This window comes from Pelodiscus sinensis, chromosome 5 (genome assembly GCF_049634645.1).
Source record: "Pelodiscus sinensis isolate JC-2024 chromosome 5, ASM4963464v1, whole genome shotgun sequence".
NCBI lineage: Eukaryota > Metazoa > Chordata > Testudines > Trionychidae > Pelodiscus > Pelodiscus sinensis.
In genome coordinates this window covers 8,199,657-8,224,570 of record NC_134715.1, presented here as the reverse complement: position 1 = coordinate 8,224,570, position 24,914 = coordinate 8,199,657, and the positions used below count along the sequence as shown (strand labels likewise).

Sequence of the window (24,914 nt, the reverse complement as noted above, 5' to 3'; positions counted from 1 at the left end):
CTGGATTGTAATGACTTGTTTTCCCCATCTCCATAGGGGCAGAGAGGCTGTAATCTCTTCTGTCTCCAATGAAGAAATGCTTTACCTTTCTTCTGATCACGGTTAAATGATACCTGTCAGTTGAAAGACCCAACAGCCCCTCTCTCGCTACCCATGGCCTCAGGCAAACAAATCTAGTTCTCAGAAAGATGATTGTGGGACAAATCACCTGCTGGAAACTGACAGCTGACAGGTGATAATGACTACCTGTTGATTGGGGGAGAGTCCCCTCTTCCCAGCAGCCTTTCTGCAGCTATCGGCTTTCACTCTCTTCCCTATGATCAAGCCTGCCATTATAGCTGGTGCCCAATTTCAAACGCTCACGACAGCCTGCAGAATTGAGGGGGATGATTTTCTAACTCACAGCAGGTCGGATCTTCCGGAGTGCCATGAATGAAGAGATTCTTCTCCCTGACCCTATTGTGTTCCTGTGGTTTTCCCACCGCATGCCTGTATTTCTTACTGCCCGTGGATGTGCTAGATGGACGACTATTACCAATAGTTCAATCGATACGAAAACCAATGTGCTATTTGGAAAGTAAGGCGCAGTCACCTCTTCCAAAGTATACGGGCCTCCATGCCGGGCTCAGCCACAGTGGCTTTGCATATGAAACGAGCACATGGAATTCGTTACCTCTGTGTGGCCTGTCATGCCACTAAAGTCTCAGAGAACTGAGTCAAAAAATAAAGCCAAGTTACCAAACAGAACCCACCTATAAGAACCTACCGAGTCATCTAGCCCATCACCCGCTCCAGGTGTGTTCCCTACAGAAGCTGTTGAGTGCTCTTTACAGCAAGGTTGGGGAATCTCCGGCCTGGGGGCCAGATGTGGCCCCCAGCTTGCCTGGAGCCAGCTCCCGAAGCTCAGGGCTCACCCCAACACTGGGGAGCTGAGCTGGCACTCCAGCCATCCTGATGCCTCACCATGGGGCTAAGCACACAAAATTTACTAGCCTGGGCCCATGGGCAGTTGGTGCAGCTGGGGTAGGGGGAGGCTGGCCCTTAGCTCCACCCCCTCTGCTGAGGCCCCGCCCCCACAGGGAAGGGAGGAGACGGGACAGCGTGCTGAGCTGGGGAGGAGAAGAGAGGTAGGGCAGCGCACCGAGCGCGCCACAGCCTCCCCAGTGTGCCGCAGAGAGGAAGAGAGGCAAGGGGATGCCTGCTCAAAGCACAGGGGGAGTGGAGGAAGCTGCGCAGTACGGCTCCCAGAGCACCGGGGGACGGAGGAGACTGCCAGGTTCCAGCCTCCCCAGCCAGGAGCAGCACTCCGCCCCCCAGAACGCCAACGGCACGCAGTGTGGGGGAAGAGCGTTGGCAGGGCCATGCCTGGCGGTTTGGGAAGGCTGTGCCCCTCCCCTGCCTAGGCTACTGGACGCCTATGCCTGGACCCCCAGGCCCTGGTGTGCAAAGGGAATGTGGAGAGCGTCTTTCTCCCTCTCAAACACAACTTACAAAAAAAACCAAGTAGTCTTGTGGCACCTTAGAGGCTAACAAAAATACATGCAGGCTGTGTCTACACTGGCATCCTTTTCCATAAAAGGGATGCTAATGAGACACTTCGGAATTGCAAATTCCGCAGGGGATTTAAGTATCCCCCGCGGCATTTGCATGAACATGGCTGCCGCTTTTTTCCGGCTCGGGGTTTTGCCGGAGAAAAGCGCCAGTCTAGATGGGATCTTGCGGAAAATAAGCCCTTTTCCGGAAGATCCCTTATTCCTACTTGAAAGGGCTTATTTTCCACAAGATCCCGTCTAGACTGGCGCTTTTCTCCGGCAAAACCCCGAGCCGGAAAAAAGCGGCAGCCATGTTCATGCAAATGCCGCGGGGGATACTTAAATCCCCCGCGGAATTTGCAATTCTGAAGTGTCTCATTAGCATCCCTTTTATGGAAAAGGGTGCCAGTGTAGTCACAGCCGTCTAGTATCATGCGCTTTTGTGGGCAACACCCACTTCAAGTAGATCGTCTCATCTGAAGAAGTGGCCCATGAAAGCTGGTGATACTAGACATTTTTTTGTTAGCCTGTAAGGTGCCACAGGACTATTTGGTTTTTTAAAGTTGTTTTTAAAGTTACAAACTAACACAGCTACCCCTCAGATTTTTCTCCTCCTCAGACAGGGGCCATGTCAGTGAGGGGGTTTTTTGTTTTAATTTTTGGGTTTGTTTTTGTTCTTTTTGCTTCTCACTTGTGTACAGCCCCCGACCAGAAAAAGGTTCCCCAACCCTGCTTTACAGTCTATTTTAAGGTCCGCTGCACATGTCAGAAAATACGGTGCAGCTACTCAACTGCATTTGCTCATATGGTTGCTGTGATTGCATGGGCAAACGAAGTAATTGCAGTGACACCTAACTAGCTATTACATGGGACGCACAACACATTTGGTCTCCAGTCAGCTCTCTGGCACAAAGAGCGTTTCTACACAATCTAAGCTAAGTCCCCTGCGCTAGGATGACCCATAACTGAAATGGCATCGTCACCAAACACAGAATGTGCAAATACAGCTGCAGGTAGCAGGCCACACAAGTGCATTGAAACATACTTGTATGGACTGGAGAGCCTGATCTTTGAAGTGGCTCTGGATGGGATCAGTAAGTAGGGAGCAGAAAGGCGGGGGTGTGTTGAGCTGCAAAGATCAATTCACTTCCCGCTCACTAGATAAAAACTGGCATTTATCCTTTGCTTATACAGCTACTGCACACCAGCCCTGCTTGTGTGTGTAAAGGACAGGGTGGCAGAAGCCCTGGGCAAACCGGTCAAGCAGAAATCCCAAACCAAACTGGAAGCGGCCCTATTCTAGTCTGCCAAACTGAACACTAACGTTTGGGGGTTCAGGTTTGGCATGACATCACCAGCCCAAAAGGGCCGGTGCTCTAGGGGCTTGATCCAGTAGGGTACTGAGCCCTCTGGTACCGATCCAGCAAAATGCTTAAACAGATGCTTAATATTTAGCAGGTAAATAGCCCCATTGCAGTCAATGGGACCACTCTTGTACTTAAAAGGGGGCCATCTCTGGAGTCCAGGGGATGAGAAAAGGCAAGAAGGAGCTCTGCAGTTCAGGAGCTGATCCCTGAAAAATGCAGGAAAGAGGAGACATAAGACCATTCATTTGGCCAGGCTTCTTCTACCTCTGCACTCTCAACATGGGCTCTCAGCCTGTCATCTATAATGCTCAGAACGAGAGGGCTGGAGAGACCATTAATATCATTGTACTGTGACACACGTCAGGTCAGAGGGCCAAGTCCTGAGCTGAGGTCAACTGGGACAACTCCTCTTGGAGCCATTGAAACCACATTGATTTAAATTGTCTGAGAACCTGCCTCGGAAGCATCAGACTAACTTCTCTGTATCCATATGCACCTAGTCACAAAAGAGAGGTCCCATAAATGAACATGCCCATGCAAAAGCTATGCAAGTTATCATTGGGTAATATTCTGTAAAATCAAAGGGACGATACACCCGTGTTTTACTGAGTGGGACAGTGATAGGGGAAGGGGGAATCTTCATTTGCTAGAGAATACGCTGCTAACATCAACTCATCTCATATGCTAATGAGTTCTCGGATGGTAACAATGCTGGTCCCTGTTGACCTAGAATGGATTTGAACTGGTGGCTTTTGGCTGATCAAAAGACTATAATACGTGTCAGTTCATATCCTAATATAAGTCTTGGTCTGACACAAAAATGTCTCCTCAAACCCCCAACTAAATACAAGCTGAGCACAGAAAGGCATTTCCCCCTTTCAAGCGCTCAGCTCTCTGTGAAGGAATCTAAGCCCCTATCCTGCTTATTCATGAGTGTGTGGGGAGCCAGGGGGGCTCTCTATGAAAAAAAATCATTCTTGAGATGCTGTTGCTATGAAACTCCATGGTTAACAACAGATGGCAGGGAGAGCCGTTCTCAGGGCCCGGCTCAGAAACGCTCCACTCAAGCATACCATTAACATTCCTCAAATACCTCAGGCCCTGGCGGCTTCAATGCCGCCTGCCAGTCCCCTAGACAAGCTCCATGCACACAGCTCCTCTGGCGGCGACTCCCCTCATGATGCTCCGATAGCTCCAACGCACTGGGGACTGGCCTCCCGCAGTCTCTCTCCCAACCCCCTGCCTCCCCAGCGCGAGCTACCAGATGCCACAATTGGGAAACTGCTCTGGTTGCCGAAATCCAAACTCAGCTAGTGTCTGAACTGGCTGGGGAGCACTGAGCACTCCTCGCTTTTGGCAAGGAGACAGCAGCTGAGCATTTGCAGCTCCCACAGGAGTCACAGGTACTCAGCACGGGGGTGGACCAGGCCCTGGGCTGGCTTTCCAAGGGCTCTCAGGGATTATTTCTGTTTGAAGACGGGGGAGGAGGCAAAAAGCTAGTCCCCTCACTCTGGGAGGATCATTATCTTTCCACTGTCTTTGGGGTGCAGGACCAGGGGTGAAAGGAACTTAAATTTCGTACCAGTCCTGTCCTATCACAACCTGGGTCCCCACCAGCTCTTTAAATAGCGCCCTGCTGGCTTTTGCCACAGCTTAGCCAGTTCTTGCCGGAGCTGCGCACTGGAGCGCATCCACTTATTTTCACCTCTGTGCAGGATGCCTCACAGAGACAGGGCTGCTGTCCTAAAGAGCTTACAGTCTAACAGGCAACAGGAGATGTAGCACTGGAGAAGTTAGTGAGGGAAAAGCTACTGGAAGGGAAGGAGGAGGAGGGAAGGCTGCTGGATGTCCAGAAAGAGAGGAGCTACTCCATGGGGAGCAATGAGATAAACTACAACACAGCGCTCTGCATGAGAGAGTCTAGCCAGTGATCTATTACTATACAGGCTGGAACGAAAGGTGCTGCCCTGGCTCAAAGTGGTTTCCATCATACACAGGGGTTACAGTTTGGTTCAAAAGCTCTGAGCACTCACACTATACGCCTCGTTCCAGCTCCCTAACTACTACTTATATTACAGTTGCACCCCAAAAGCGCTAGGTGCGCAGAGACACAAGCTGCTGGGAGACACAGTCCCTGCACTGAATCTAAGTACTGCTGGTCCCCGACTTACAAACGAGTTACATTCTAAGCACTTGATCGTAACTCGATGTGTTCATAAGTCGGATTACATTCACTGACGTATGGCCGTGCTGTTCGCAAGTGTGGGTTTCGTTCATAACTCGGGTTCTGGCTGTATAGGAGGTTGGTCGTAAGTACAAACAGTCGTAAATCAATGTGTTTGTAACTTAAGGACTGACTGTACTGCTTAGACTACCCCTGTAAAGAAAGTCCTTCATGAGGACTGGAAGCCTGCATGAACAGGCGAAGTCACAGCTCCCCAGGCAAACTCTGCACAGCATGGCCTCCATAGGGTTGCCAGGTGTCTGGTTTTAGCCCGGACTGTCCGTTATTCGGGTCCCCTATCTGGTAAAAAAAAAAAAACTAAAAAAAAACAACAGAAAAAACCCTGTTTTCCTCAGACGGAAGCCCGGTGGGGACAATTTTCCCTTGACACGTCTGGCGGGGGCAGGAGACTGAGAAGTGCAGGGCCATTTAAAGGCGCAGCACCCCTTTTTTTTTGCTCAACAACTTTGGTCTCCCCCGCTCCCTTTTTTTATTCCTCAACAGAATTATTTGCTGGTGTAGGTTTTTTTTTTTTTTTAGAAGGGAGGGGGGATTTCGGTATTTTTTGTTAAACCATCTGGCAGCCCTAGGCCCCCCCATGCACACACAGTGCAGACTGTGCTGGGCTCCCAAACAGAAATGCTCAATTTGCAGGGAAGCGTATGAATCTGCTTTGCCTGTCACTGTCGTGCTGGTCCCACACGAGAAGCCAGACCCGTGGGGGCGGACTGGCTTTTGGTGGCTGGGCTGACATTATTTATTTATAACCCCCGAAGAGACAAAGAGGCAGATACCGTAGGCTGAAGTCAACAGGCAAAGCCTTGCTGTGGTATATGAGCTCGCCCCCTTGTGGTGTGCAGGAGAACTGCTCCATAGACTGCTGGGGGAACGGCATTAGCCAACATGCTCCCAAGGGGTAGGACGACAATTTCTGAGCGGGTCTCTTTCATCACAGCCACTCTTCTGAACCTATTAAAAAGTTGCCCCTGCAGCACGTCAGCAGGTCGCGCCGCTACACAAGCCAGAAGGGAGACAGTGCACTTGTGACATGAATATTTATGACTCTGCTATTAGGAGAGGGCTTGGGGGGTTGCCTAGTCCAAGTCCTTAGTCGTTTGGAGCAGTCGCACAGGAAATTCTCCCTCTCTCTCACACACACACACAATGGTTTAGATTTGGTTTATGAGCTTAAGTTACAAATAAAGAAGGAATGAAGTTTCCAGGTGGCTCTTTCATCCGTTCATCGTCTTTTTTTTATCAATCTTTAATCCAGTTCCCGCTGTTACCTCTCTTGAGCCAACGATAGCTGCCATGGCTTATAAGTGTCTGCACTCATAGCCTGTCCTATCATAGCCCAGCTGCTAGGATTCATTGTTAAGTAGTCTCTGCAGGCTGCAATTTCTAAAAAGCCAAAAGAAATGACCTGTGTTTGGCATCTGAAGTCGATGCCAATACCTGGTACTTGTTCAGCCAGCTGCCAGGGCAGGGAGGGCTGCTTTTAAGCCTTCGGAGACTTCAGAAAAGGTTCCCTTTGGGAGGCTATCGGATACACCAGGGAGAGTGAGAGACGTTATTGATACCCTTAGTCTGCATCTACACTGAAAACACGACCATGCCACAGCTGCCACCAATGGAGGGCTTCAGTATAGACACGACCTACGCCAGTGGGAGCGATTCTCTCTGTGGGGTACATAATCTAACTCCCTGGGAGGCCGTAGCCAGTTTGACAGAAGAATTTTTCCAATCACACACTGTTGTTTACACAGAGTTTAGGCCAGGGTAGCTACATCCATCAGGGGTGCGGATTCTTCACAAGACACGTAGCTGCATAGTACTTACGTAAAATCCTCCTGTAGACCAGGCCTGACATTTTAAAAGCTACCTAAGAGGTTTGGATGCTCAATTTCTTTTAATAGAAAATGGGCATCCGAATCCCATCCACAGCTTTGGAAATCTCAGCCATAATATGTATTAGCTACATACATGTTACACGTTACGGTTCACAGAATTACTCGGGTGCCAGTCAGCATAAATGATTCACAGAATTAAAGATGGAAACTTGAATTAGAGATACTCATATAGCGCCTGGTCTGAGACCCTCTGATGCCAATGGCAGACTGTACAGGGCATTGGATAAGGACCCTTGCTAGTGCAAGATTGCTACTCTACTACATCACTGAGTTCTTTGTTCCCACCCCACCCCTGCTCAGACAGACGATCTGAATTGCACAGGGGCGGGGGGAGGGAGGGGAGAGAAGGCATCCTCTCCCTCCAAGCCAACGCAGCCACTTTACAGAAGTTAATTCAGCTGCATGATTAAGACGTGCTCCTAGTACAGATCCATCATGGGAAGATGAGGACTGGCGACTCTGCAGAGCAGTCTCCCCTCTGACCTCCCACATCCTACAGTCCAGCTAGGAACTGACCCCTCTCCAAACAGCTCCCAGGGACCTGGAATTTGTGCTGCTCAGAAATACCCTTCAAATCCAGACTCATCCAAAGGCAAGGGACTTTCAGGGCTGCTGAGGTGGGGGCTAGATTCCCCCTCAAGGCACTGCAGGAATATAGGAATATGTATGCCGGAGAACGAATACACCCTCTCGCCCCTGCTCTCCAACCATTTGCAGGACTGACAACCTGGGAAGTGGCAGCGTTCCGAGGATTAAAGTTGCTATACAACCAATGATCTGTCCGCCCCATTTATTTCCACGAGATCAGTTAAAAATGGCACATAGGCAAGAAAAAAAAAAAGCAGAGTCTTTTGGAGTGCAAGATGTTTCACCTAGAACAGTGTTTCTCAACCAGTGGTCTGAATACCTTTAGGGGTACTTGAGAGAAGTCTGAGGGGGGTACATCAATACAACTGAAACGTGGAGAAAACTGAATTTTTGTTTTCAGTTTTCCAGCACTTTATTATTTTTGTACTTTTTACACTCAAAAATGTCATTGCCCGGCCGGCTACGATTAAGTCGTTTAAACAAATGTGTTGCAATAACAGAAAAAAATAATAGAAAAAATTGTGTGTCTGAAAACTGTAGGTACTGGGGGTACTTATAATGTTTTTTAAAGGAGGTACTTATAAAAAAAGGTTGAGAAACACTGACCGAGAATGATGGGTATTTGCTCTATAAATCAATCCCATTACCATTGCGAGAGTCTCCTTACTCTCTAAAGCTGTCACTCCTAAGGTTAATCAGTGTGCGTTAAACAAGGTAAAATGCATCATCCACAAACCATTGAGGCTTGGCTGGAACCATAACCCATTTGAGGACAATTTTCCCCAAAGAGAAATCCCCAGAAGGAAATACTCCCTTTCCTACAATTATGAAAACAAACCACAATTACCACTCATGCCAGTCAACCATTGTCTTCCCCCAATTTTCACGTAGTGGGCCCAACCTCAGGATGCTGATTTGAATGGAACTAGGCTGATATATATGAACTCCGGTTCTAGTGTACCTTAGTAAATAACAGAATAATAGGCCTACAAATAATGCTCACAGTAAAATGGGTAACTTGTCTATATATTTGTTCTGCATTATACTAAGGGAAATAAAACCATAATCTAAATCAAAGTTCAAAGTCCTTCCTGTGTTGTTTGATAAGCAATTTACAATGTTGTATATATTCTGGTGTAAATTGGTGTAATTCCACAATAAGAGTTAAAATGGAGGATTTGGACCTTTTAAATTCTTATTCTGCTGCCTACAGGCAAATAGCTCTGTATGGCTGCTCAGTCCTGATTAAAAACACAGATGCAAAGCATCACTTGGATTGAAACTTGCCTCACACAGCCCACGCGGAACTAGTATAAATCTGCTACTTCAGAGAGCCTTTAACGATAAAGGGAATCTTAGCAATGCCTTGTGAGGATGTTGTCTATTGGGGATGGCCTGGAGTAAAAGATTCATTACACCCCTCTTGTTGCGTGTGCCAGCTTCTGAAGTCTATGGAATTACGCCCATCTATACCAGCTGAAGGCCTGGCCTTAAATATTTTTCTGTCTTGAGATGTCTATAAGATCACCTGTCACCATGGTCTCTGAAAGCCCTTTCAACTCAACACTCGGATTTTTTCCCCCGGTCTGGATTTTAACATTGCCCACGCAGTGCTGCTCCTCTTTGCTCCGAGTCTCACACACAGCAGCAGCTCACTTCATCACCTGAACACTTGTTTGTTCACTTGGGATCCTTCAGCATTTAGGACCAACAGGAGTCTGGATTTTTCCCCCTCCCCCTCAAGAACCCAGCCACACAAGCTATTACTTGAGCAGGCGGAAAGCCAAGGCCAGCTCGCTCTGCAAGAGCTGCCTAAAGGCTGCTTACCTTACGAAAAACCAGCCCAAGCCTCAAACAGCCTCATCCTTGCTTGTGCGCTGCTCCCAAGACGGACGGCACCGTACAGGCGACCTGCCATGTGGCAGGCTCAGCACTTACAGGAAAGAATTAGAATGCTGTCTCAGAAAAGGAAGAAAGAGGAGGGCAGCAATTAAGATAACGAGTCTCAGATACAGGTGGTTTGCGCTGAGGCACCTCAGCACTGACCTAGCAGCTAAGCAGGCGGCTCAGGCAGCAAACTGCAAAAGGCAGCTCAAATTACTGCCCTCCTACCAATCAATCGTCAGCAGGCCTGACAGAAAGCAGAGACTGTGATAGAAGGGGAAATACACAGAGCGAGGATGCCAAGGCGGCTTCTGTTATGATTTCTGGTGAATGTGATCCTCATCTATTCCTGCCACAGCCGAGATCAATGGCTGACAACCTCTTGTAACCTGTCATGCCATCTCTACTGTCTTAGATATTTAAATGGCCTCCTCACCATAGCATCTGAACACCTCTCAGTCTTTAACATAGCTCCCTTCATTATACCCCTGTCAGGAAGGGGAGAATTACCCCTATTTTACAGGTGAGATGACAGACCATGTCGACACTAGGGGGCAAAGTCGAACTAAGTTACACAACTCCAGCTTCATGACTAGCATAGCTGGAGTCGACATAGCTTAGTTTGACTTACCGTGGAGTCCTGACCGCAGGAGTCGATGGGAAAAACTCTCCTGTAGACTTCTGTTACTCCTCGTGACTCGGTGGAGTATCACAGTTGATGGGAACATGATCAACGGTCAATTTAGCATGTCCTTACTAGACTAAATCAACTCTTATCTCCTTGTAAGTGAAGATAAGGCCTGAGGCAAGCTACTGCACACAAATCTGGCAGAAGAGGGTATTAAACAGCCAGATTTCCTACATCCTGATCTAGTGCTCTAACTGCTGAGCAACCCTTCCATCCCTCAGAGATCACTGCTGATGGTAGCTTGTTTGGTTCTCCCACTGCAGTTTAACAGTGGAAACATCAGCCTTTGCAACAATGCTACAAAGATATGGCAAATAGGGGGATGGAGTAGTAGCTATAATCTGATTTCTCTGGCTCTTTTCAGCTTGTGATGGATCTGAATTCATTTGGATATGGCTGCTCTTTCTTAAAGAGCTTGGTTTGGTCTGAGAGCAGCAGAAAGTAACTCTCAGGATTAAGATCTATTTTAAAAGCTTGCTACTCATATAAAACCATCTACATAAGTGTAGCCACAACTGATACCTAATGACACTAGCACGTGGCTCTCCTCGTGTCATCACAACAGGCAGGATATTGCATATAGATATTCTCAAGAATTTGTTTGAATTCCTAACAGCTGTTTGTTCCATGGTCACATGAAGATTTATACATTATTCACAAACATTTGTGCAAGGCAGCTATTGTTGGATAAATATTTGGGGAATGGCTGCCCTTTGCACAAATGCCATAAGCCAACAAGTCCGCATGTGAACAAGAGTGTTCACTACTGGTTGTGTGTTGTTGCTGTTCCTCATTTGTATTCCTTGTTTTAAAAGTTTCACTCGTTCTGTCAAAAAGCAAAAGCAATACCTTGTGACATATACGACCAATCACACCCCACAAATAAGGAACAGCAAATAGCCACAGGGACCAGTCTGCCAACGAACCTCAGGCTGAAATATGTTTCCACAAATTATTTGGCAAAAAGATTACTTTACCTGTAATCAAAGTCACAAACAATTTGCAAACAGAAAAAAAGGTCAATTTTTTCAATTGATTCACCACATATAATTCTATCATCTCTAGTAAAAACAAACCTTCAATAAACATGATTGATGATGTATCGTGTTCATGGCTATTGTAGATTTAACCTTTGCTCTGTATTTAAGTTCTGTGAACTAGAATCCAAGACCTGATTCTGGTCTCACTGACACTTGTGTAAATCAGAACCAGCTCCATTTAATCCTGCAGAAATACTCCAGTGTAAGGGAGATGAGAAGTAGGTCACCAATGTCTGTTACATTCATGTAAATTGAGACAAACATTTATATCAGAGGAGTTATGTTGGATTTAACTGGGATCAGATTCCAGGACAGTGGCACAATAAATATTTAATCTTTCTGAGTGAATTTAATCAACAACCCAGGCAGTTTGGCAGTGTATACGCATCTGATTTCACTGCAATGCAAATTATAAACCCCTTTTAATAAATAATCAGATTTATGATACGAATCAAAATGGACTCCAAACTGAAGCAATGCTACAGGAGACTTGTACAATACAGGACTTTTAAATTCAACCCTTCATCTAGATTTTGCTGATCTGAGTCATTTGAAGCTATCATGCTGCAATTCTTTCCACGTGTACAGAGAAGAGTACCCTGACTCAGGTCCTACTGTTTGCCCCAGAATCTAAAGGTCAGCCTAGACCAAACTGCCGATGCAGAAGTGAGGCAGAAACCAGCAGAACACTTTATTAGCTTTTATGTTCTATACTGGCCTGACCCTGCTCCAAATGAAGCCAACAGGGGTTTCAGAAGAAGCAGGACTGAGCCCTAAAATACCACATTGCTCTGGACTAGCAGGGTTTTCCTGACGCATGCAAATCCAGTTTGATTATTTGTGGGATATCACAGGACCGAGCTTTTTCTCCAGAGCTGCTGTGCCTGCGTCTGCATTTCTAGGGCAGCGTCTAAAAGCCAGCATCTTGTCCATTTGGCAATGCTCCACTTACTGTAGTTCTCTTGCCAGCAGCTCAGTGTCCAATGCCCCACGGAGAGCAACACACTGTGACAGCTGGCACCATGTTAGACGGCAAAGGCATTTGGACATGGTCACCCTACCACCGTCAATGACCTGAAATTATAAAAACAAATGAGCACACTGATTTTCTGGTCAACATTTTCCCACAGGGCAAAACCTAAATTAGAAGCTGGTTTAAACACTTGACAGGCAGTATGTCTGCAATGATTCTTAATTCATTGTGTTATTTATTAAAATTCGTTGGTCTAGATTAGCTTTCTTTGCTCTAGGTGTGGTGTTGGGCCTCCTCACTAGAGCAAGAACTGCAGACATTTTGATGAACAGGTCTGAAAGCACTTCAACGTTCATAAAAATACTTAGCATTTAAACAGTAGGGGCTGTATGGGCTGGAACCTACACACAACAAAATCAGCCGCAAAGCTCTTCAATAGTCTAGGAACATGCCCTAGATCGCCAAAATACTTTACAAGCCTTGGGCTTGGGCCTCTGTTTAATGGGTGCAGCTCCATTGATAATATGTGTGCTGTTCCATTATTATTAACTGTAGTACAGTATTACCATAGCCCAAGGGTGGGCAGAGGGGCCTCCGCTAGCTGGATCCGGCCCCTCCCCTGCCCCCAGACCAATCAGGCCCTGAAGGCGGGAGGAGCGTGCAAAGTCTCTCCCTCCCTGCAAAGGCCGCGCACCCGAGCAAGAGACTTTGTGTGCTCCTCCCGCCTCCAGGCCCTGATTGGCGTGGGAGAGCATGTGAAGTCTCCTCCTGCTCTGCAAGGGGCGGGTGCCTAGAAGGAACCCCCAGCTGTTCAGAACAGCTGGCAGCTCTCTCTAGGTGGAGGAGGGCGGGGGCAAAGACTTCACGTGCTCCCCCACCTCCAAGCCAATCAGGGTCTGTGGAAGGAGGAGCAGGAAGTGTCCTGACCCCATCCCTTCTGCCAGAAGCCCCGTCCCTTCCGGGGCAGCCCAGGGCCACTTCAAAAATGAGCAAAGTGGCCCTTGTCTAAAAGTATTGCCCACCCCTGCCATAGCCCTTAAATGTCCCAAACAAGATGAGGGCGCACTGTGGTAGGTGCTGTACAAACAACAATAAAAGACAGTCCCTACCCCCGAGTGCCTATGCACCACCGGCAAAAGGTGAGGAAAAGGAACTCTGATTATTCCTAGTCAACAGAAGGTGAACTGAGCTGTAGAAAGAAGATGGGTGCAAAGTCCAACAGATAGGGAGTGAATCCCTCTCTCCTGAGCCCAAAACCATAAACCTTAGTCAGAAAACACCCTCCCATTCTTTTTCTCAACTCAAGACTCTGGTCTCCAGAGCTGCTAATCTGGTAACTTTCATGGGCTCTATCCCCCTTCCCTCCCCGGCCGTCACCAATATTGTACGGAAGTAACTGTACTGAACAATGATCATCTGGATACAAATCGCTGCACTGCGGAGCCAGCCTCTGTCTCAAGGAGTGGAGCGGGAGCCAAATCCATCTTCTAATTAATTGCATTCACCAAAGTGGGATTTATTTGATTTAATTTTTTGGCTTGTGGTCAAATACAACGTGAAATTACATTCGTGCTGCCAGAGGAGAGGGTAAGGCCACAAAGCTCTTTGAAGGGGAGTGCTGGCACTCGGCTTGCTGTAAAAATGCCAGCAGCTTCCCTTCCCTCCCCTTCAGGACAAATCCATTTCCACCCAACAAATGAAAAGGAAGAAGGGCCAGCGAGGAAACCCTGTTCAATAAGAGTCTGAGCTGCAGTCTATTGAAATCAATGGGACTCTTTCTATTGACATCAATGGGCCCAAAAGGAAAGTTACTCGTGTATTTTCTCCCAAACCCCGCTAGGATCATTTGCCCGGCTGCGTAGAAGACTTTTCAGGCTGTCTTTTTAAAACCCTGAACTATAACAAGAGGGTCTTGCAAGGGAAGAGGATTTTGTTAAGTCTCTGGGGCGTATTGAAATCGGTGGAAGTTAGGCACTTAAATACCTTGGCTAGACCACAGAGACGACACAGTTTACCCAGGGTTATAAAATCTGTTGGAGCAGGGATCTGAACTTGAGTTGCCAAAGTTTGAGGATCCAGCTATAACTACAGGGCATTCTTCCTTGAAATACAGTACAGGTTGAACCTCTCTAGTCTAGCACTCTCTGGTCCCGCAACATCTATGGCCCGGCATGATTTTAGTTAGCTGGATGTCTAATATTATCACACCGTGCCCTCATATATATGGATATTATACTCCTTTGATATTCTGCTCTAAGTTATCAGGGCTCCACTGACTTCAGCAAGAGAGGTAGCATGGCTAGAGCGCTAAACTAAGACTCAGAAGATCTGTGTTCTAGTCCTACTTTCCCTCCTTAGGCCTCAGTTTCCCATTTGTAAAATGGCCTCCTTTGAAAAGTGTTCTGAGAGCTACTGATGAACGAAGAGCTAGATATTACTATTATGCAAAGAAAGCCGACAATTTACACCAGTTAAAGAGCTGAGCCTTAGGTCTTTATATTTCTATGTACCTGCACTTCATATCTGAAGCTCTGAGATCATAATTTCATATACGTCACTGGATTAAAAAGGTAAAAGATTTCAAACGGCCTAGAAATATTCTCTCTTTCCTTTCAACCATCTAGCTTATATTTCAGCACTGAATGGGGCGTGTACCACTCTGTGGTAAATTGTACTCTTCCTTTAAAGGAAATTGAAAGGATGACTGTGGACTCTGCTGTGGTTGGCAAACAAGCCATCAGCTATATCCATGTTAATAGCAGACACTGTAAACAAACAAGGACCTTCAGAAGGCTGACTTGCAGCCAGCTAAGCCCAGCTTTTGCTCAATTAGATTAATCACATATTGAAGGAGCCATTCTCAGTGTAATAACAGGCATTGCTTAGTTGGGTGCAGACTGTTAACATTGAGAGAGGAAAAAAGGAGTGACTTGAATACTGATCTTTGCTATCTTTGTGTTTGTGCTTCCTTAGCCTTTAATGCGGAGCTGCCTCACAAAGCAAGAGATGAGGGAGTCATGTGTCTTTCATTCGACAGAAAATATCCTATACAGTTTACAATCAATGCATTAGCAAGTGTACAACAGGGAACAGCTCTGTGCTGGCAGGGAGACGGACTAGCATAGCAGGAGATAGAGATTCAATTCCACATCCTTTGCATTTACAACTAATTTGAACTTATGCATAATTAACATCTGCATCATAGTAGAGCTCAGAGATCCTTACCAAGACTGAAATGCTAAGGAACCAGGTACTGTACAGTCACCTAAAGAGAGGCAGCCCCAAAGAACTTTAGTCTCAGAAGATAGGAGAGAGGAAATGAAGAAAGTATTTTCTCCATGTAATACATGGAGAACAAAGAGCAAATGACTTGCCCAAGGTCACACAGACCATCTGTCCTGGTCTACACTAGGACTTTATTTTGAAATAACCTCCCTTAAGTCGAATTTGTAAGCAGAGCATCCACACTACTTTATTTTGAAATAATGGGCTGCTTAATTCAGAGTCTATACTCCTGCTTTTCATCAGGAATAACGCTCATTCGAAAAGAGTTATTTCGAAATAGCGGTAGTGTGGGTGCTCCAGTGCCGCTATTTCAAAATCACTACTCCCCAGAGTAATTTGAACTAATTAATCCCCAGTGCTTCCTGGGGCTCTAAGTCGGGGTGGCGCATCTACATTCACGGAGCCTGCCTTGGACTAATTTCAAGGCTTCCCCGTAGTGAGGACGCGCTATTTCAAATTTGTTAAATCAGAAGTTAAGTCGAATTTAGTAATTTCAAAATAGTTTCCTACTGTAGACATGGCCCCTGTGGTAACCCGACCAGCTTCAGCTGAATCCTAAACATCAGCTGAGATGAAATAGGATCAGTCTTTATTAGCAGTAGCAGCTCCAGCCCATCTCAACGACTTCTCTTCTCCCCAAAGAGACATTTGTTACCATCTTTGATACCATCCAAGGCAGGGGTCGGCAACCTCTTCAAACCAAAGAGCCAAACGATTTCAAAATTCAGACCAAGTGGACAACAAAGTGCCGTATCAGAATGCCCATTTGCATGACTGAAAATATACAACTTCATATTATTGATGATTAATAATAGCTTAAAGAAAACACGGTTCTCACAGACGTTAATTAACGGGACTTCTGCTGCCGCATCTTTGCACTCATTTCTTTGAAGTTTACATCATAACTGGTGAAATCCAGGTTCATGCGCACATCCAAGCTACATGAGTCATTGCGCGGTTTTACAATTTTGAATTAATTTTTCATTTTAATTTAAAAAGTTGCATGCATTTTGGGCATGACAAAAGAGCCATATTTGGCTTGAGAGCTATAGGTTGCAGACCCCTGATCTAAGGGCAGGGCAGGCAAGAGGGTTTTTCCTTCTAAAACTCTCCTCAGTGAATGGTGAATGCAACATTTTGGCACTTGAGGTGGGGAGCTCAACACCCCCATTCCCACTCACTTGGGCCAAAACTTTGAAAGGTCTCAATTCTGCCTTCTTCCTGTTCTTTGTGCCCTCCTTCCTCCAGCACAGCACTCCACCATCTCTGTGCATCTAGAGCAGATAGACTACATAGGTACCAGCAGCAGACACAATTTTCTACACTCTGGGTCCTAGTGGCACCCCCGCCACAGTCTGGCAACTGAGGCGGCTGCCTCAGTTCGCCTCATGGTAAGGCCAGCCCTGGGTGGATGGCAGAAGGAGTTACTGACTTAGTACAAACACCGGGGTTCTTTGAGACCCATGGGTGCAGTGCATTGTGAGGCACCCCATCTGTCAGAGCAAGATCTAGACTGCACCCCGGAATGTCATAACGTGGCCTTCATTCAAAGGCTGCTCGTGTCTGGAAAGGTGCTTCTGAATTATTGCCCCTCTGGCTTGCACAATATTCCCAGAACAGCTGTGTTAAACATCATGCTTCAGCAATCTAACTGCTGCTGTTGTGCACATAAAACTGTGTAAACAGTGCACGGTGACAGCCATCCGGGTGTAATGACCTGTGGGAAAAAAGTCTATTTTTAGCACGGCAGCCACTGTAAAACAGGCAGGCAGTGCACCGATTTGGGGCCAGATTCTCCGCTGGCGTGAGCGAGGAGCACAGCGGAGGAGCGGGGCCTGAGGAACATAGAACCTGCTAGGCGAGGAACCAAGAAACCCGTTTGACAAAAAGCAAAAACCAAATTGCACCTACTCCCTGAACAAGAATGAAGCCGACCCTTCTGTTGGGCTAATGCACAAGAGGGAAGGCGCCTCAGCCGGTGGTAATTGGCAACCCAATGCCGAAGTCAATGGAGCTCACCTGAGGTTCTAGCCTGTTGTCTTTAGGAATGAGGGATCAGCTTTGACCAGCAGCAGAATCCATGCAGGCACCCAACCCTCCAGCCGCATCTCCAAGCAACAAGAGCTTTTAATAACATGCACGGTAGTAAATAGCCCGGCTCTGATTGGGCCAAATGCCTCCCTCAGATACGACATGCAGACACCTGTCACTTTACTCCTGCGTGCCAGTGATCACACGTCAAAGTTTGGGCCCAGTCCCTCTCCCTTTGAGCCCACTAGGAAAGCTCCCACAAACAACAATGGGAGCAGGGTCAGGCTCCTCAGCAAGGACCTATTTGTTCTGCGCCTTCCCCGCAGCGTCTCTCACTTCAATCCCGAGAGTCCCCTTGCTCCACACACGTTACCTCACTTCTTACCGCTGATGTTATTTACACCAGAAATTCAGACACCGGAGAACTGATGCCGCGGAAAGAGCTATTTGCAACAAAGGGAGGCATTCCACAGGCATTTTATGTTGCCGGGGTGAATCAGATTTCCACATCTCTCACATTTTGGTTCCTTGCTCTCCATCACAGCCTGCGTTTGGGTGGGGGTATTTTGAAAGGTCCGGCACTGTCAAGAGATATCCCAGATCTGTCCCATCTGTAGAAGTGGGAGCTGGGAGACCTTGTCTTTGCATCATCTTAGTGCCATTGACTTTGCCGATGCCCTGTTATTGTGCACATTTTTGCTTCCCAAGCCTGACGATCATGGATGCACAGATTTTAGGACCGGAGGAGACGGTTATGATCATATCTGACCTCCTGCATAATACAGACCATATAACCTCAGCCAGTAATGTGCACATCAAGCCAATGACCTCTGCTTAATCTCTATAGCATATCTTCTAGAAAGACACAAAGGCTTTGCTTCACATTCTTCAAATGATGCAGAATCCACCACATCCCAAGATAACTTGCCCCCCGTGGCTAATGACCTTCACTGTTAACAAATCTGGCTTTACTGCTAGATTGTATTTGTTGCAGCATTAGCTTCTCTTCCAACTATTGGATCTAGCAGAAAAAGAGATGCAAGAGCCATTGACTATCAGAAATCTCTTTCCCGTACAGGCATTTGAAGACCAAGACCAACCCACCTCTTTAGTTTATCCAAGAGAAAATAAATTGATTGAACGTCTTCAGTTTCTCATTCTAAGGCAGCTTTTCCAGACCTGAATCATTCTTGTAGCTGAACGTTTTCCAATTTTTCCAACTTTCTTTTTGAACAGTGGACACCAGAACTGGACACAGTACTCCACTGACCGTCTCACTAATGCCACAGACAGAGGTACTACCACCTCCTCCCCCTACTGGATATTTCTCTGCTTACACATCCAAAGACTGCATTAGCCTTGGCTAGAACCTCACATTTGTTCAGCTTTTTATCTACCACTTCCTGGGTCCTTTCCCGTGTCACCACATTCCAGGAGCCAGCCCCATATCTTGTAAATGAAACCTAGCATTCTTTGTTCATAGGCAGATGACCTGGCATTCGCTGTATTACAATATATGTTATTCAAATGAGCCCATCTTACCATGAGATACAGAATTTCACTCCTCTTCAGTAGGTACTTTTAGGGCAACTAGACAGAGGGGTCCAGACCTTCAGAACGTCAGACCTAATTGGAACACATGCTCCAGGACTGCGTGTATGCAATCCCTCGTGTCACGGGCATGTGGCCTTTGTGCACGTGACTGCGGCAGTTGCACGCTCAGTCATGTACATTTGGAGCACACAGGGGATTGGACTGTTCCAAACAGGGTTTGGTAGTGAGATGGCACGAAGAGGGATGGGTTAGCATGTGCTCACCGTGGGGTTCTGCAGAATTTCAGCTGTCTTTGATGCTTCTAGAACCTCTGGTTACCAAAAAAAAAAAAAAAAAAACGCACAAAACTTTTCAAGTGTGAATGGGTGCCGTGCCATCCAAGGGGCCCGTCATCCTGTGGGACACAGGACAGAGTGAGGGCTTTAAGAAACCGGAGGGAGATTTTCCCAGGGCATAGTTCTATGGCTATGGATGTCAATGTGTAGTCGACTACACAATTAACCGATAAGCCTAGGCTTATCAGTTAATCCTGTCATCTACACACAGTCTCCCCGCCTTGCTGCTATATTAGAGGCAGCAAGGGAGGGGGAGCCAGTGCCCATGAAGAGCCAGCTTTTAAGCTGACTCCCCATGAGCACCAGATCCCACGGAGACACCTGCACCCCCCACGCTGCTGCCTCTGATAGCGAGAGATGCCAGTGCAGCCTCTGTCTGCAGGGAGCTCGGGCCTCACAGACAGGGGCTGCTGCCACCCCATGCTGCTGCCTCTGTATCAGAGGCAGCAGCGTGGGGTATCAAGGAAGTGGAACCAGGAGCACAATAGCCGTCAGCCCCACCCCCAAGGAGTAACAAATAGTCATGTGACCACTAAAATTTGATGTGGTCACACAATTATTCAGTTTCACGGTATCTAATATCCCTCTCTACGGCAATTAGCACATATACTCTGAACCCAGCCGGAATATTCCCGAGTTCACAGGACGGGAGCAGCAGCCAGATGTAGGTTCTTTGTGCCTATGCTGTGCTCAAGTTCAAGAGATTGACAGGGTGACTTGTACTACGAGGCAAGCTACAAGTTAATACACTCAGGCACTGTCAGCTCTACAGAAAGCCCTGGCTTCCTATCACTTCCTCAAACAGTCACAACACCCAGCTAATGGTTGCTTCAAACATTTGTCCCCAGCAGTTGATGCAATGGGGGAAAGTACTTGTCGTCCAGTAATTTCAGTTTTCTGATCACTTTGTTTCTCTATCACCGGCTTGTTCATTCCACCCTCCAGTTGCTGCTGCCGTGTCACCTTGCCCAGCTATTATTTTACAGGCTCTGGCCTTTGCATTCTGTTTACACTTGGCACTTTATTTGGCTAGAAGGGACCGGTTCTTAAGCCTCCAATATGCTGTGTGTTTAATCTCTGTAGTTTAATAATACAGAGGAACAGGAAATAGATCTGCTTTGTCTCAGGCCAGAGGAGACAATTTTCTGAAATCTACTTCCTAAAAGAACACTGCACTAACAGTACAAGCGGAGAGAGGGATTTTCTTCTGATATTTGCATTTAGAAGCACATGGCCGAAAATGGCTTACCCAGTTGAGTCCAGCTTGCCATGGACAAATATACAAAAGATAGTAGCAGCAGGGTGTGTAAGGCAGGAAATTATTACTCAATTTAGCAGGGCGTGGAATATGCACCTAAGGAGCATTCGATAAGGCTCCCTGATTCTCTGACATGCAAATCAGATCCTTCTTTGACTCCCAGCTGACTGAGCACCAAAGATAAGCAAATTCCCCTTGGCACTCAAATTGCAGGCTCAAGCTATAGAAAGAAAGAGAAAAAAAAGAAAGATCTTGAACCTAACGCCGTAGGAAAAAAGTCTCAGAGGAGTTGCCATGTTAGTCTATAACTTTAAAAACAACGAGTAGTGCTGTGGCACCTTAGGGTGTGTCTACACAGCAAAGTTATTTTGGAATAACAGCCGTTATTCTGAAATAACAATGTGAGCGTCTACACAGCAATACCCTTATTTTGAAACAAGTCCAAAATAACGGACAGCTTATTCTGACTTCTGTAAACCTCATTCTACGAGGAACAACTCCTATTCCGAAATAGCTATTTCAAAATAAGGCATGTGTAGATGCTCCACTTCTGCTATTTCAAAATAGCCCCTCACCAGGGCCATTCTAAGTTATTCCTCCTGGGGCTCTAAATTGAGATAGCACCCCTACATTAGGGAAGCCTGCCTCGGACTGATTTTGAGGCTTCCCTGCAGTGTAGATGTTCTATTTTGGAATAACTATCCCAGAATAGCTTATTCCAAAATAACTACAGCCATAGGCTGTGTCTACATTGGCACCCCTTTCCGTAAAAGGGATGCTAATGAGACACTTCGGAATTGCAAATCCGCGGGGGATTTAAATATCCCCCGCGGCATTTGCATTTACATGGCTGCCGCTTTTTTCCGGCTCAGGGTTTTTGCCGGAGAAAAGTGCCAGTGTAGATGCGATTCTCCAGAAAATAAGCCCTTTTCCGGAGGATCCCTTATTCCTACTTGAAAGACCTGCCTACTTGCCTTCCCTCATTCCACCGCCCCAGAGGGCTGAATCGTGCTTCCTTCCTGGGTCAGCAGATTTCATACAGCTTGAAAGTAGGAATAAGGGATCCTCCGGAAAAGGGCTTATTTTCCGGAGAATCGCGTCTACACTGGCGCTTTTCTCCAGCAAAAACCCCGAGCCGGAAAAAAGCGGCAGCCATGTAAATGCAAATGCCGCGGGGGATATTTAAATCCCCCACGGATTTGCAATTCCGAAGTGTCTCATTAGCATCCCTTTTCTGGAAAGGGATGCCAATGTAGACACAGCCATAGGGTATATCTACAGTACAGCGTTATTTCGAAATTGTTAATTCGAAATAAGTTATTTTGAAATAACGCATCTACACACAAAATGCATTTCGAAATAGGGAGAAGAGTGTTCTTGGTTGAGGCTGGAGTGGCCACCAGGGTACCCTGGGAAGGCTGGAGGTCCCCTATTTTGATATAAGAGTCTACACGGCACTTATTTCGAAATAGCTATTTTGAATTTGGCGTTATTCCTCGTGGAATGAGGCTTACCAAATTCAAAATAAGTGCTCTGCTATTTCAAATTAATTTTGAAATAGTGGTTTGGCTGTGTAGACGCTAATAAAGTTATTTCGAAATAACTGCTGTCATTTTGAAATAACTTTGCTGTGTAGACATACCCTTAGAGACTAACGAATATATTAGATCATGAGCTTTCATGGGTAAAACCCACTTCATCAGATGAGCTGGAGTGGAAATACATATCCAGGGTATATAGAACAGCAAAAGCAGTTACCTGTCAATTGTAGGACCAGTATCAATGGAGCTAATTAAATCACACTGCATTTGATGTTCACATTTCCAATGGTATGAATGGGACACATCCGAGCCATAAGGAGCTTTCACAGTTCTGGAGGACATTACAGTGCATATTGTTAGGTTACCCTGAATGGTCAGGTGCATTAGGAGTGGACTAAAGACGATCCATGCTTCAGAACATCCCTTCTGCGGTCAGTCTCTGAACCTCACTCGCTCGCTTTTGAATGTTTGCATTTCATCACATAGCTACAGGCAGACTTAGCAACATTCCCCAGCTAGCTATGAAGGATCTGTGGCCCTAGCTGTGTTTGTGTACAGAACAGCTTTTCTTAATTAGTCTCTTTTGTAATCCCTGCTGTATTTTGCTCCTTATTTCTTTCTTTCCATTTTTATTCTAATTGAGGGTGGTTCCCCCAACCTCTTTTTTCTCCTACCTCTGGATTTGGAATCCTTTATTATTTCCCTCCACTCCTTGCTTTCTGCTGGAGACCTGCCTACTTGCCTTCCCTCATTCCACCGCCCCAGAGGGCTGAATCGTGCTTCCTTCCTGGCTCAGGAGATTTTGTACAGCTTCTGACCCACGACCCGGAAGTTACTTGCAATCTCCAGTTTCTGCTTGTCTCTCAGGAGTTTAGTCTCCGTCGGTGCGTGCCAACATCCAAAGGCCAGATTCTCGGCTGGCAAAGTCAATGGAGGACAAGTTGAGGCTCTAACCCTGACAGTTATTTATCTGTTAACTGTACATTTATAAAACCATAATGAGTAAATACACCAGTGATTAGGGGATGGAACAGCTTCCCGATGAGGAGAGCTTCAAAAGACTGGGACTGTTCATCTTAGCAAAGAGATAACTGGGCCTCCATAGGATAGAGGTTGGTAACATCATGACTGATGTGGAGAACGTAACTAAGGAAGTGTTATTTATCCTGACGGAGAACACAAGAACTAAGAGTCACTGACAGCTGGTTCATACCACCAACGAAAACGTTTTACATACATCAAACAATGGCACCATCAACCTAGGCTCCTTGCCGCAGTCAACAAGAAGAACTTGAGACAAAAGAGAATTAATTAGATACGTTTAGGGAAGATTGGTCCATCAATGGCTTACCAGTCAAGATGGTCAGGGATGCAGCCCCATGCCCTGGGTATCCCTAAGTCTCTAACTGCTAGAGGCTGGAACTGGACAACAGGGCGTGGATCACTCAATACTTGCCCTGTTCTCTTCGTTCCCCCTGAAGCAGCTGGCATAGGTCACTGTCAGAAGACAGGATATTGGGCTAGATGGACCATTGGTCTGATCCAGTGTGGCCATTCTTAAGTTAAAATTGTATTGGAGCTGGGAACACCGTGGCAGGAGTATTACATTAATAACATGATGACAGGTGGGACCTCCCTGGTCTGGCATTCAGGACCAGAGTGGTCCCAACCACAGAGTTTTCTGGATTAGGGGAGGTCAGGGCTCCCCTCTGGGCTATCAACCCTGGCCACTGGGCTCTGCTCTTGGCCCAGCTGGGGCTGCGCTGCTGGCGCCACTGCCTCCAGCCATTGGCCAACCCTGGGAGAGTTGTACTCCCAAATCTCATGCTGCCCCGACTGGGGCAGCGCTCCCGGCCACTGCACTGATCTCCCCACCTCACTAGCCCCACTGAACCTCCTGAACCTGTCCAGCCGGGGCTCTCTGGTCCAGCAATATCCTGCTGGACCACAGATGTTGCCAGACCAAAGACTCCCAGATTTTAGAGGTTCAAACTTCTTTAATATTACTATGCTCTATCTCCTCTTTCCTCTCATGGTATATGGCATCTACCGTATTAAGCTGTCATCATCATGGTATCTAAAGTGACAATTCAAGGTCTTGGTCCTAATCTTCAAAACCATCTGTGGCTTAGGACCCAGCTTCACATGTGAGCACATCTCCACGTGTCTAGACAGTTCTGCTTCTGTAGAGCAATGGAGCTAACGAAAGGTAGGATGAAGAACATAAAAGAAAGAAAAAGTATTTGCAGGGGAAAGAGTTTGTAGGTGGGGACAAACCAAAAAAAGTCTGCAAGTCTTCCTCTGTGAGCTTGGGGTGAAGGGCAGAATACTTTACAAAATAACCTATGGTCCTTGTTAGGTCAGATTTTATTTACATGTGCAACATTTAGATGCTACGGTATGAGGTGCTATAATAAAACCAAACGGACCAGCACTAGGGATGCTAGGCTTTGATAACCAGCCGCTGCCAAGTATAAAGGTGTTTTCAAGGACAAAACACTACCGTTGACCAGAAAAGAGACAGTCTATGAGGTCAGGACTGCAGCTAGCAGCCTGGATTCATTTGAACCATTCCGTCTGACCACCTTTCACTGATATTGCATTCTAGAGATACTGTGCTATTGAACACACACAATTTTTAAATGACTCTGATGCTCAAAATGGGTGTCTTTAAATGGGAAGGGGGAAGCAGAGTTGATGTTAG

General features: G+C 46.6%; 1 protein-coding gene across 3 annotated transcripts in view; it reads right to left on the bottom strand.

Annotated features, from left to right (window-relative positions):
• SHROOM3 (shroom family member 3) overlaps positions 1 to 24,914 on the bottom strand; it is a 240,827-nt gene that overhangs the window by 135,041 nt on the left and 80,872 nt on the right. The window contains exon 2 of one of the 3 annotated variants that reach the window (XM_006133877.4): positions 9,449 to 12,307. The exons of the other annotated variants lie outside the window; for them this stretch is intronic. The gene's annotated coding sequence lies outside the window, so the exon portion shown is untranslated. The remainder of the gene's footprint in view (positions 1 to 9,448; positions 12,308 to 24,914) is intronic. 3 annotated transcript variants of the gene reach the window in all.